This window comes from Sphaeramia orbicularis, chromosome 18 (genome assembly GCF_902148855.1).
Source record: "Sphaeramia orbicularis chromosome 18, fSphaOr1.1, whole genome shotgun sequence".
Lineage (NCBI taxonomy): Eukaryota > Metazoa > Chordata > Actinopteri > Kurtiformes > Apogonidae > Sphaeramia > Sphaeramia orbicularis.
In genome coordinates, this window is record NC_043974.1 from 16,578,472 (window position 1) to 16,592,520 (window position 14,049).

The 14,049-nt window shown below is 38.0% G+C and overlaps 1 protein-coding gene across 1 annotated transcript in view; it reads left to right on the top strand.

The window, feature by feature from the left end:
* The window catches only part of adam19a (ADAM metallopeptidase domain 19a), a 438,676-nt gene that overhangs the window by 215,483 nt on the left and 209,144 nt on the right, over nt 1-14,049 (top strand). The window lies entirely within an intron of this gene.

The following is a 14,049-nucleotide window of genomic DNA, read 5'->3' on the forward strand; positions in this document are numbered from 1 at the left end:
TGGCTGCGCTTGCATGTACTCCCGGTCCTGCTCTGAAAAATCAATCTCATCCACTATTAATCGATTATGCAAAATTAAAACGAAATCGATCTAAGATCAATTAAATCGATTTTTTTTTACCCAGCCCTAGTCAGTTGCAAAAAAAAAAAAGGGTTACCACTTACAGACTAAAGGGGTGCCAGTGAAAGGGATGAAGCGTCTCAGTGACATCCAGTTAGTGTTGATGCGAACTTATTCATCCATTCACATCTACATTTCACAGAAACTCACACAAACCTTCTTGTACATCTGCTGCAGAGGTAGTCACTACAAACATACCCCTGATTTTTAGTGGGAGCACCTAAGCCATATCATGGCTCCAACATGACTTCATTTCTTCATTGTATTACTTTATTCCCCCCCCCCCCAAAGGGGAGGCAAGGGGTTTGGTTTTTGGTTCGGTTTGTTTGTTTGTTAACACTCTAGCAGCAAAACTATTGGTTCAATAGATTGTCAGTGACCCAGAATAGATCTGATTACATTTTGGAAATAGTTGGTCAAAGTTCCAATCTTTTATGAATTTTTAAAATCTTTTTTTTTTTTCCATTTACTTATAATGGGCAAAATTTCACATGTCTGTAGCAGCAAAACTATTGGTTGAATTCATACCAGATTAGGTTTATAGATTGCCAGTGACCCAGAATAGATCTCGTTTCATTTTGGGAAAAGTAGGTCAAAGTTCACTTTTTTTTTTTTTTTTTTTTTTTTCCCTTTTTTTTTCCTTTTACTTATAATGGACATAATTTCCAATGTCTATAAAAACATCAATTTTGTTTCAATTTACTTCAGACTTGGCACATATATAGAGACTATTGATATGCTGACATCAGCGAATGCATGGACATGATGACATCAGCTGGATCGATGACAAAATAAGCTTCAATACATGCGAGGGGCGGGGTTTGTTGTGCCTGGAACCACTTGTTCAATCTGTTTTAACTTGTAAAAATAAGTAGGATGAACCAATCACAGTATCAGTCAGATGATAATATAAGAGACACATTCAGAACATCAGAGAGCTAAATTATATTCTCATGCTGTAAGTTTTAAAATTAACACAGATTAAAGTTCTGAACAACGTGAAAAACTGAGTGACTGTTTTTATGTTGACAGAAATATATTCATCATCATAATTGTTTTGTAACAGTATTTTGATAATATATTGATACTGATACTTCGTACAAGCATACATTTTATTTTGTCATTTATGTGATGTCCTGACTGTTGTTGACATGGTCATGAAATAAGTCCATCAAACATAGACTCAGCACACACACATATTTTTAGCGAAGCGGAGCACCGCACCATTATGGTCGTTTTACGAGTGGCCATGACCAACTGTGGATCAACTCTAGAGGTCATGTCGTCACTGCCATAATACAACCATACGTGATGGAAAGCAGGAGATACACCCCATGGTCTGTCCATTTAGTGAATGGTCTGCCTTCATTCATCTATTTTCAGAAACACTTAGTCCTTCAGAGGGTCCTGGATGGAGGTCAAGCCTACCCTGGTGACCAGATGACAAACAACCACTATGTTACATATATGAAACATGTACTTGTACTAATTGCTTTTTTTTTTTTATTTCTGCAGCATTCTCTGATCATAATGAACCTAAAAATATCCAGCTCTCCTTTTTTGCTTTGTATTCCTCATTGCTTTGTAGAGGATTTGGGTCAGATTTTCCTTGAGAATCCAACCATGCTGAGTCACTAATATCAATAAATGACCAGTTTTCAGCACAAACTGCACCAAAGCCCATGAGCATGTGTAAATGTTACATTTAAAGAAGCAGAATATAGACTGTAAATCTTAAAGGGATACATTTATGACACCATATGCCTATATTTTTGGAAATATACATAATTTTTCTAGAATGCGTGGATACATTTGTTATAAACCTCATTATATTTCAGATCCAAAGTCTGCTGAAAATAAAGCAGGAGGAAACTGCTAACATGGCTGTGTTCCAGTCTCCAAAACACAGACGACACCTTTAAAGCTCACACAAAAGTTAATGAGTGTTTGTCTAAATCTTAAGCTATTTCTTAATTGCGAGAGATTTATTTTCCCATAAATAATTCTAATTATGCAGGCAGTGAAGTGAAGGACTTAATCTCATAACAGCAAAACTAATTCTACACAAACAAATATATATGAAAGAGGAAGAAGGATAATCTGCCTGGAAAATAACATGGCACGGTTTCAAGTTTTAAATACAGACAGCTTATTCACTTTACAGAGTAATGAAATCATGATCAGTAATATTACAGGTAAGACTGCCTGCATATCTGCATATGTGTGCAAGCAAGAAAAATGAATTAAGTAAACATGTACACTATTAAAGAAGTGCCACTTGGGTAATCACCAAATATTAAATATTAATAGCATCAAAACAAATGGCCGTATCATTCAATTAGTTTGCGAAGGCTGGCGCAGCTTTATCTGCTCTGTTCAGTATATCACACATTCACAGCTCAGGATGTTGGCATTGCTCTTAAAGACTTACGTTTAATTTAAATTGCAGATTTTCTGTTGAGGGTTAACAGATGAAGCAGAATCGCTCTTTATGTTAATGAAAGCCTTGATTACACTGCCACCCTGGGATGATACCGAATGAAATGGGCAACACATGCCATCCATTGTACATAATGATGAGGCGGACCCTTGTGAGTGTGTCTAGTTGAGCTAAATGTATTGCCGTACTCCAGGCAGCAGACCTGACAAGGTGTTAATTAGCACCGTGGTCTTCAGAGAGTCTGACTGCACACAGACAAGTTTGGAGAGCATTTTTTTAAGCACTCTCCTGGCAGCAGCTTTTATTATCCCAGTTCCTCCATCGATTTTATTTCTCCAGGAACTAGTTTGTTTGAAGTTGGCTGCAGCCCCACAGCGTCTCCAGTTTAATAGCGATTAAAATCAATAATGAGCTTTGTTCTATTAATCTGCTTTAATCCAACTCGGTCTGTCAGCTCAGACGATGATTGGCAGCTCCATGCCAGCCGCGCCCGCCTTCCTTTCTCCGAAGAAAATCCCAAGAAATCACTCCAGTTTGGAGCAACTTCAGCTGGAAGGATGAAGGGATGAAGGGGACGAGGGGAGAGGGTGAGGAGGAGTGGGGGGTGGGTGACGTATGAGTCAGTATCAGGAAATGAATTGTCCTTCAACGACTCGTTGGAGTGTGGGAAAGACAGAGACAGACGCTGTGGAGGGTTAGATGGACTCACAGGAAACAGAACATACCTTCAGTAGTCGCTTTTCCATTGGACATCTGCACAAAACTTTACAGATATTTACCAAATGTCAAAAATACAAAGTGCTTAATGTCGGTTTTTCCTTTAAATCACAAATGCGATGATTTGTTTATTATTCTGAAATGACACAAGAAGTCATTCCATAAACATGGCGACGAACGTAAATATGGTGTTGATTTACAGATATATTCATTATTATTATATATTACCCCTCTATCTCATACTAAATTAAAAAATGATTGGGTTTTCTGGTGTGTCCACACATACCGCGACATGTTTCTTCTTCGCTTGTTGTAACATACGTCAACATCTGTTTTTTTTAATTCACCTGACTCTAGTTGTGAAAAAAGGTCTTTCCATTGCGGTTTTGCCTGATATACCATTTGTGCTACACCCAAAAAACCACCTCTAACCAACGCAAAAACTTTTAATCAAAAAATGAGACTTTTGGCGAAATTGTTGTTTTTCCATTAGGTAAATTTTTATGTGCAAGTTATATTTGCCCACTTTGAGGGTCAATGGAAAAGCGACTATTGAGAGTTTGTCGTGGAGGTGAAGGAGGGAAGAGTGCAGAAGCAGAGATGTTGATATGAAACCCAGAACAGGTGACGGGGTTTGGGCTTGTATACCCTGCAGACTCTGCTCAGCTTCCTGTTTGGCATGTGTGGAGGAAGTCCTGCTTGAGCAGCTGTGCAGCCTTGTAACATTATATACTTGCTCTACATCTCTACATGGTTAAATGCACACAGATACACACTCTGTGACCTGTGATGTGTGCCGAGTACAGTCTTGTTCACAGTTGTGTTTGTATCCCCAAAGACAGCGTAGCCTCATCTGTCAAAACGTGACCTTCTGAAACTGAACGTCTCAGACAGACCACGACCAAGGCTCCGTCCTGCAGGGCTTTGTTGCCATCTCTCATTTCGCTTCACGCCTTAAGTCCACTCTGACTGATGGCCAGTGCAAATCACACTTCACACACCTTTTGCATGTCGCTGCATATTAAAATCACAAACCACAACACAGCTTCATACAGTTAGGACCATAGGAGAAACAGGGAAGTGAAATATGAATTATAATAAAACGTATATTTATTTATAAATATTTATATTTATATTTATTTGCTTAACCCTCCAGTATCCCGTCCAGCAAGGCCCTTACTAAGCACCAAGTGTGCCTTTTTGGCACACTTGTGGAATAATGTCAAGAAAATGTTCACACAGTTTGTTTTTAATTCTTTCACACTTTTTTCTATTTCATCAACTTGAGCCGTAAATAAAAATACCAAATATTCAATAATTGTCACATTTTTTAACCCTTTAAATGCTGTGTTTGTAATGTAAGCAAACCATTTTTTTTTAATGCAAAAAACACAAAAATTGTGTTTTTTTCAAAATACTACATAAAAAGTGGATCACATATTATTTGATTTTTGCAGCCTGGAATATGTCAATGATTAACTCCAACACTGGTTAATTTGCATAATTATTTTTGGCGCTAGGTCAAATGTTCAAAAATACTAGCATCTGTCACCAAGTGTGTATAAAATGCACAGCTATAAATCAAACTATTAAATATTATATATGATTAATTTTTCTGCTCTAATTTGATTTTATTTTTGTAAATCAAGGTCAGCCCTAATCATACATATCAAATGGAAGAAATAGTGCGTTTTAGGCACACTTGGGAGACAGATGCTAGTCTTGTAATTTTCTTTTGTTTACAATGTGAACATTTTAGTTGGCGGCCAGAATTTTAAAGATCGTGCAAAAATGAACAACTTTTGAATTCTAACCTTATTTAAATTGTGAAAAATACTATGAAATTTTTTCAAACGAAGTGCAAAGTGTGCCTGAAAAGTGCACCTGGATACCGGAGGGTTAAATCGGTCTTGATCAGTCGGTGGTGCTTAAAACACCATACACAGATTTATGCTGCAGTGCTCCAACTGCTACCATATTGTTTCGTTTATAGTAACTCAGATTGACCAAGAGTTTTTCATTATGATCTGCTGAATTATTTCCGCCCCTCCCTTCACAGACAGCACTTTATCTTCTGGAGAATTCTGCTGGACTCATATTCACTGCTCTGTTATAATAAAATAATAAGAGCAGTGTAGTTGTAGTTGTGTGGTTTCACTGAGTGGGTAGTTTAGTTTCGTGGCAAATTCATCATTAAGCATCTGCACATACTTACACTTAAAAGCCCAGTGTCTACCTTTTTGAGATACTTTTTTTTTTTTTTTTGCTGTTTTCTATCCAGTATTACAGATAATTTATAAGGAAATGATGCTTATTTTCTGTAAAAGTGACACAAAGGCTTAGAGGGGTCATACTAACTTTGCTATCAGTCCTTCCATTGCAGGGATTTTTGTGAGGAAAAATAGAATAAAAGCCTATACTGGGGTAAGCTGCATGAGTTTCCTGGAGATGTAATAAATCAGATTTTAGAAGAAATCTTTTTTAAAGGTGCTTAAGTGTACAGGGATTTACATTAGGGGCAACCTGCTGGCTTGTTTGTCTTACTGTTTGGACAAATTATGGTTCCTCAAGAGGCTGGAGTAGCTGATAATATATTATTACTGCTTTTAAACTCCAGCTCCAGGTTTTGTGCTGGACACACATGGATGGAAAACGTCCAGAGAAGTTGCCGTGGCTGCTCTATAGCACAGTGTTATGGTACAATGTCCAGAAATGTGTCAGGGGAGCGCCTGTCTTTCCTGCCTATTTCTACTATGAGAAAACCCATGAAAAGACTGTGCAGCTTTTACAGGCACAAAACAAGTGCAAATGAGTGAAAAAAAAAATATTGTGTGTGCACCTGCAAAGGCTGGAATTTGGCATTTCAGAACACGGTGCTGTGCCTTTGTTATTTGTGTGGATGTAGATTAGTGAACATTCATGCACTCGGCACAAAATCAGATCTATGCAAATAAGCCTCGCCTTGCACTCAAAGTTTGGCAGGTGCAAATATAGCCTGGTGATAAATGCAAATGTTAAGTGATGTCAGGTTTGGGAATTTCTGTCAGATACTGGAATGATGAGGTTGATAACATGTCATCTCTGAGTTTCGGTTTTTAAATATAACAACAGCTGATGGCTTTAATACATATCCATATCTGTTAATGTTTATTATCCTGCAGGACTGGGGTGTAAACCTTTGAAGAATGTACATTAGTGACAGCATGGGTGCCACTACCAGTTATGGGCCCCATGAAAGCATAATCTTTCTGGATTAGGAACGCAAATTATTGATTAATCCTTTAATCATTAGTTGGTTGATCTTATCAATCGATTAACGATTAATTAATAAACAGTGATTTTCCTGAGAACCTGAATTTCTCTTTCGATAGGGTCTATAAGAATAAAAGCTAAATATTGTTTATATTTTCCTTAATGATTGATTTATTGAACCATTGGATACAGTGCAGACAATGACATTTATGGAGTAGAACTAAAGAAATTCTGCAGAGAAATTCAAATAAATGGAGAGGGGCAGTTTAGAAGAAATGGATCCCCCCACCCCACTCCTCACTATTTTCTTCCACTATTTTACCATGGCCACCGGGGTGACTGTGGGACATAATGCGAGACATACCTGTGTCCTGGATCAGGAGCCTGGAGGAGGTTTTCAACTTCTGTACTTCTGTCTCACTGAGCAGATAGTCCAGATGACCGTGGAGTAGACCAACCTCCAGGGAAAACGCTCTGATCCGATACCTACCCCGCATTTGTGCGTGTATTTAGTTGGAGATGTACCGCTCCCACAAACAAACAGGTCTGTGTTTGGCTCCACCATGCCCCTAAAGCCACTCTAACTAACTAATGCCATGATCCGGTTCGATGACTGGCTATTCCGGCGACAGTGTGGCAGCGTGGACAAACCGGGAGCCTTCGGACAGGATGTGGAAAAGGGCAATTAACCAACAATTAATAATTTAATTGAGCAAATTCTTGTCAACAATTAATTGTTAGTCGATTAACTGTTTACATATGGAAGTAAATCTGTCTCATCAGATTTTGAATTATAAAAGCTATTGAATTTCTAGCACTACATTTTTTTGCACTGAAATTAAGTGTCTGAATTTTTTTTTTGCACTGAAATTAAGTGTCTGAATTTTTTGTCTCTGAATTCAACTATGTTCATAACTTTAGAATTTAAAAAAAATTCAGATACAAAAAATTCAGATACAAAAAATTCAAAAGCAAAAAATTCAGATGCAAAAAATTCAGATCACATATACACGCTGACCGTCTTCCTGCACCAGTGTCACATGACCAACCTAACGTAATTTGATTGGCTGGCTGTCGGTTCGACTTGAGATAGAATCGATTGTTTATCCTTGGTGTCCAGGATATGCGATCTGAATTTTTTGCGTCTTAATTTTTTGCTTCTGAATTTTTTTATTCTAAATTTATGAACATAGTAAAATTGAGAGACAAAAAATTTAGATACTTAATTTCAGTGCAAAAAAAAATTCAGATACTTAATTTAAGTGCAAAAGAAAAAATTCAGATACTTAATTTCAGTGCAAAAAAATTCAGTGCTAGAAATTCAGTGGCTTTTATTATTCAAAATCTGATAAGACAGATTTACTTCCATATTTGCATCCCTATTCTGGACCCTACAGAAATGGACTATCTTCTCAATCTGTCAGACGGGGGGTGGGGGGTGGGGGGGGGTGGTATGTGGGGGTGTGCACCATAAACAACGTCTTTCTTTCAATGTTCGCTTCCTGACTTCTACACCTCTCTTATGCACCGGATCTTACACAAAATCCCCACAACTTCTATATCCACTGGGCCCCCTCCACTACTGGGCCCCATGAATTTGTCATGTTTACCCCCCCTCATCAGCGCCCCAGAGTGACAGACAGATCCACACATATGCTGTTAATGACATCACAGCAGCTGCATTGTGTGGTTTGTGTGGAGTCTGCAACATTAAACACAGCATCAGCACAAAGGTTTCTGCAGAAAAAAGTTCATTAACACATGAGATTATTTGAGTCAGACATGCATTACAGAAACTGGAGCATATTTTGATGGACATTTCTGTAAATTGTGTTACAGAAATGGAACAGTATAGAAGCATGAATGTTGTGGAGAACTGTGTGTGGGCATTTTTTCTTATTAAAGAGTGCAACGTAAGGTTATTTGCCTTTTTCCCTCGTGGACCAACCATTGACTGAAATATAGAACCCCACCCAGAACACTAGAACGTCTGATCTAAAGCAGAGGGACACAGTACTTAGGTGCAAAACTTAACTTATTAGCATATCATATCATTTCATGGTTTTTGAACGTGTAAAAAAAAAAACTGAGTAAATTGTGGGTGCAGTCTATTTTTTTGCAGTTCCGGCCCCACGTGTCTGTCACATAAAGCAGAAAAAGCAGAAGCAAATTGTCCGAACTATTCACAAATTGCACAGAGCGATGATCATGTGCTTATTCTCTTCAGTGACAGCTACAGTAAACAGATTCCTTTGGTAACAGCGGTTATATAACCACCGCACAGGACAAAATAAGTGGAGTAAATGGAAATGAAGTGGCAGGTAACTGACATGAGATCTGTGGAATTCAGTGAACCGCTGTCAGTGAGAGGAAAGTTCAGCAGATCAGAGAGAAACACTGTTGTTAGAGTTATTTTAACAATAACAGCTCTGTGTCTGAGGCTGAATATTTGCATCAGGCCACATCAGGCTTGTGTGTTTTTAACTCGTGTCTTCACTATCACAGAACTCTGTAAAAATGCACGTTATTTGGAAATACAATAATTTTAATGTTGTATCTGGTTCACATCAACAACATTTCCTTCAAACTAACAGGCAAAAGTTTGTGATACATGTAGGGATGGGAATCGAGAACCGGTTCTTTTTGAGAACCGGTTCCCAGTAGATCGATTCCTTGGAATCGTTTGCCTGCCTGTTTAATGATTCTGCTTATCGATTCCGCCTTCGTTGTGCATGCGCGATGACGTCACATGTACGCTGCATTGTTTTGGTCAGAACGTAGCCAACATGGCGTTGAGGCAGAAACGGTCTATAAAGATGACACCAGGTCCACTTAATTGGAACGCTGTCAAAGCTTCTATGTCTTCAAAAGGGTGGAATCCCTCCAATATGCTCAAACATTTGTCCACAGCATGTGATTCATTTACAGGAATGTCACGTATTTGATACTCAGCAGTGCTTGTGAATGTAGCAGCAGTGTGAACGCCGGGCCGGTTCCGGTGCGGGCAACAAACATCGTAACTCCTCAAATACAAGTTTCCGAAGGTAAGAAGGGAAAGGAAATGGGGTGCACAACAACGAGAGACAAGCCGAGTTGAACCGGTTCCACATAGTAGAAATGCGGCAATAGAGGAATTAGTAAAACGTCTGTAGTTTCACTTTCACTGTGCCCCCCCCCCCCCCCCCCCCCAACCGACCCAGCATCATCTGTTATTATTATTTGTACATACCATATATGTTATATTTTCTGTGCAGAGATGGAAATACAAAAGACAGTTTGTGCAAACACACCCGTTTCTACTCTTTTATTCCCTCACCCAATGAGAATCGATAAGGAATCGGATCGATAAGCAATATCAATAATGGAATCAGAATCGTTAAATTCTTAACGATTCCCATCCCTAGGTACATGTAAATAAGCTGGCATCAGAACAAAATTTCACTGTGGATAATACCTAAAGTTAACTAAACTGAACAAAAACCATGTAGTTACAGGTATTCTGTGTATATTTTCTAATCTTTCATTGTTGCAACAAGTGTTTACTATTCAGTTTAACCCATAAAGACCTGAACAGCCACTGGCAATTCAATCCATCTTCTGATCTAAACTGTTTAATACCTGTTTTTTTTTTATATATACTTTATTTTTGACAAATTTTACATATTTAATCAAACAGACAATAAAACGACAATGCAAAGACATAAGAAGCAACAGACGTCAACAAGCACAGACATGGCAGTATCAAAACTTAAAGTACAACATTAACAAAGTGGGTCAATGAGTCACAATATTATCCCCTCATGATAAGAGGGTTGAGTTAGCATGGATATTGTCCTGTTTTAGTCCATGTCAGGTCATTCAGATATAGTCTCATGTTGCATCAGATCATGTCCAGGTGTGTGAAATGGTTCCTCTGTGACATCACTTTGTATTCATTAATGAGTTTCATACATTTTGCTCTTACATCTAATAGAGGACATACATCCACCCACAAGTTTACAAATATAAGCGCATGTACAGATTGTTGTTGCATACAGACGACTACTTATCCCAATAGTTTTAGTTTAATACCTGTTTATCCACTAATCCTTTCAATACATGTAAGTAATTGGTGTAAAATACAGTTTGTCGTCTTTTCATGGTCATCAGATATGACCCATTTGGATGTTCAGAGGCTCTGTAGTGAACGTGGAAACACTGTCATCGTCTACAACATTGATTCACCAGTAAAACCCTCGTACTTCGATAAATGACAGTTGTTGGAGACGCTTGTTTTTATGTTCAGTTAATTATATATTTTACTGGAAAAGTCACTTTTTCTTAAGTTTTTTGTTTTTGATATAATAACTCTCAAATGTAATATCAAAATGATGATTAAAGTACATGATCAGTCAATTAAATATAGGAAAATACCTGATTTTCACTGAAAAAATGCATAATACAGAGGATAATATAATAAATGGTGATGAACCACATAAGAAAATTTAAATAGGAAGAAAGATTCATTCGGGAACTGCCACAAAAGTAGCACTGGGTGTTTATGGGTTAAAGGTGAAAGTGGTTCAGACTGGTGCAAACTTGTGCAACTTTTTAATTGGATCCAAACAAAAATGTACAAAGCAGATATAGGCTGTTTTTTGTGAAAATGAATGAAATTCATGCAAAAATACATGCTGATATTTTTAACAGTTTGATATGTGCACAGCTGAGGTTGAAATGTTGACTTTTCCATGTGAAACTCGATAGTGTTGCCTAGTAGCTTCACAAACACACCAGTGCCCTGTGAGACCCTTCCTCCTCATCTTCTCAACTGATGCCATTAACCTTGATGTTGTGACAGTGGCTCAGGAAGCTGACAGCACACTTCACACATGGCTGATGGGCCATGAACGGGCGATGAGGCCAATTAGAGCCAGTGTGACGAACACAGAGGTCGCTGGTTGACCAGGACTGAAGATGTGACAACAGTGTGATGTTGACTGTAGGTCAGAGAGAAATGAAGTGGCAGGTCAGCGCCGACACATTCCACTGTTTTAAAGAGCTGCAGTGGTGGTGGGCTTCTGTAGTTATATTGTACTAGCGCAGTGTTTTTCAACCTTGGGGTCGGGACCCCACGTGGGGTCGCCTAAAATTTCTAGTAAGTGATACAAATAAAAACAAAACGTACTAATAAAAAAATATATGGTGAGTTGAGAGAGACAATCCCAATCCATAAAAGACATGACAAACTGAAGCTGAAACTGAAGCACTGTGGTACTGTTTATCGTTCAAATGTTCATTGTGGTCGGTTTCAGATGCTGCAGCTCTTTCATAATTCATAGTTTGAGTTCTTGTTTGTTCAGTATTAATTGTCAGCCTTGGAAATCCAAGCTGGACTGACTGTACATATCCTGACCAAGGAAAATAAAATTCTCACTTTGTGCAGTAATCTACACTACCAGTCAAAAGTCTGGACTCACCTGGTTTTTCTTTATTTTCATGACTATTTACATTGTAGATTCTCACTGAAGGCATTAAACTACGAATGAACACACATGGAATTATGTAGTTCAAAAAAAAGTGTGACATAACTCAAAGCATGTTTTATATTTTAGATTCTTCAAAATAGACACATTTTGCTTTTATTACTGCTTTGCACATTCTTGGCATTCTCTTGATGAGCTTCATGAGGTAGTCATGAAGGAGTTCCCAGTGATGTTGAGCACTTGTTGGCCATCTGTGGTCCATCTCATGTTATTTAAATGAGAAGGTGAGTCCAAACATTTGACTGGCTTTTCTGCCTCCGTCCATAATAATATACATTATGTAGACTAAATGTTGACTAAAATTAATGTTTATTTGCAACATAGTATAGCAAACTATTACATGATCAAAAACAAATTAAGTTCAGCAAAAAAAAAGTCTCTATTTTGAATCTCTGGGGTCACCAGATATGTGTGATGTTAAAATGGGGTCATGAGCCAGAAAAGGTTGGGACCACTGAACTAGCGCGTTGACCTGAGGGGAACCATATTAATACCAATATCTAGGACTGAAGTTAGTAAATGCGTCATTCTTGTTTATAACTTCATTTCCCATCATGCTGCATGGTACTGCGCTTTTAGTCAAACATCATGGGCAACGCAACACGATCGTAAGACTAATCTATTCCAAAATGACTGATATCTCCCAAAATATTGGTCCAACTTGCCAAGATATTTAATGCGGAGATGGGACTATTCCTTTGTAATTATATTGTACTAGCACGTTGACCTGCGGGGAACCACGGGTCATATTAATACCGATATCTAGGGACTGAAGTTAATAGTAGTCCAATCAACTTGCCGAGTTATTTAATGTAGAGACAGGACTATTCCTCACCTGTAGGTACCAAATTAAAAACATCTCAATTTGTCAGAACTGTGCAGATACACACACACACACACACACACACACACACACACACACACACACACACACACACAGACGCTTCTTTTTCAGTCTGAATACTGTCAATGAAACCCATTGGTCTACAGTCTAATAAAACTTATCTAACCAATGTGACCTGAAGAGACTGAGGTCACTCTGTATTTTAGTCATTACTACAAGCATTTCACTTCTTCCCAATGAAAATCATTTGTAGTAGAATACGAAGGAGGACAGTGTTAGTAAGTTAGCTGCATTTGTGAAGGACAAATTCTCCTTTCAATACCTGGAAAAGTTCCATTATTCAGAGCAGTTGGTGACACTTAATAAGCAGAGAAAACACAAACTAAGCAACATTTCACCAGTAGGATGACAAATGAGCTACAGCCAATAAATTCTGAGAATACTTATAAAAGCAGCCATTCGTAACTTGACAAAATGAGTCACAGGTGATACCATCAGTCTGTTCACGGTGCTGCAACTTTTCCCTGAAACATTTCGAAACGCTTTAGTCTCTTCATGAATCTTTGAGCTGAACTGGTGCTTATTTAACCCTTAAAGACCCTTTTGGGGCAAATTCCATATGTGTTTTTTGCACATTTAACATGTCCTGAGTGAGTTATTACAATTTATTGTATTGCTATCCTCTCCGTTTTCCATTTTTCAGTAAAAATCAGTTCATGTAGATCACAGGTGTCAAACATGTGGCCCGGGGGCCAAAACCGGCCCGCCAAAGGTTCCAATCTGGCCCGCGGGATGAATTTGCAAAGTGCAGAAGATATTATCCGTCAAGGGTGTCAAACTCGAAAATAATAGAGTAATAACCTAGAAATAATAACTCCAAATTTTCTTCTTGGTTTCATGTGAAAAAAATAATATGACATCATGCCTGTAAATAATGGCAACACCAATTTTTTCTCTTTGATTTACTGCAAAGAACATTAAATTCTGATATCCTTTAATAATAAAACGTCAATAACCTGAACAAATATGAACAACCTGAAATGTCTAAAGGAAAATAAGTGCAATTTTAACAATAATCTGCCTGTTTTGTGTCTTGGTAGATCTGATGTGTAATGCACATGTATAAATCATAAGTTGAAGCATGATATTGA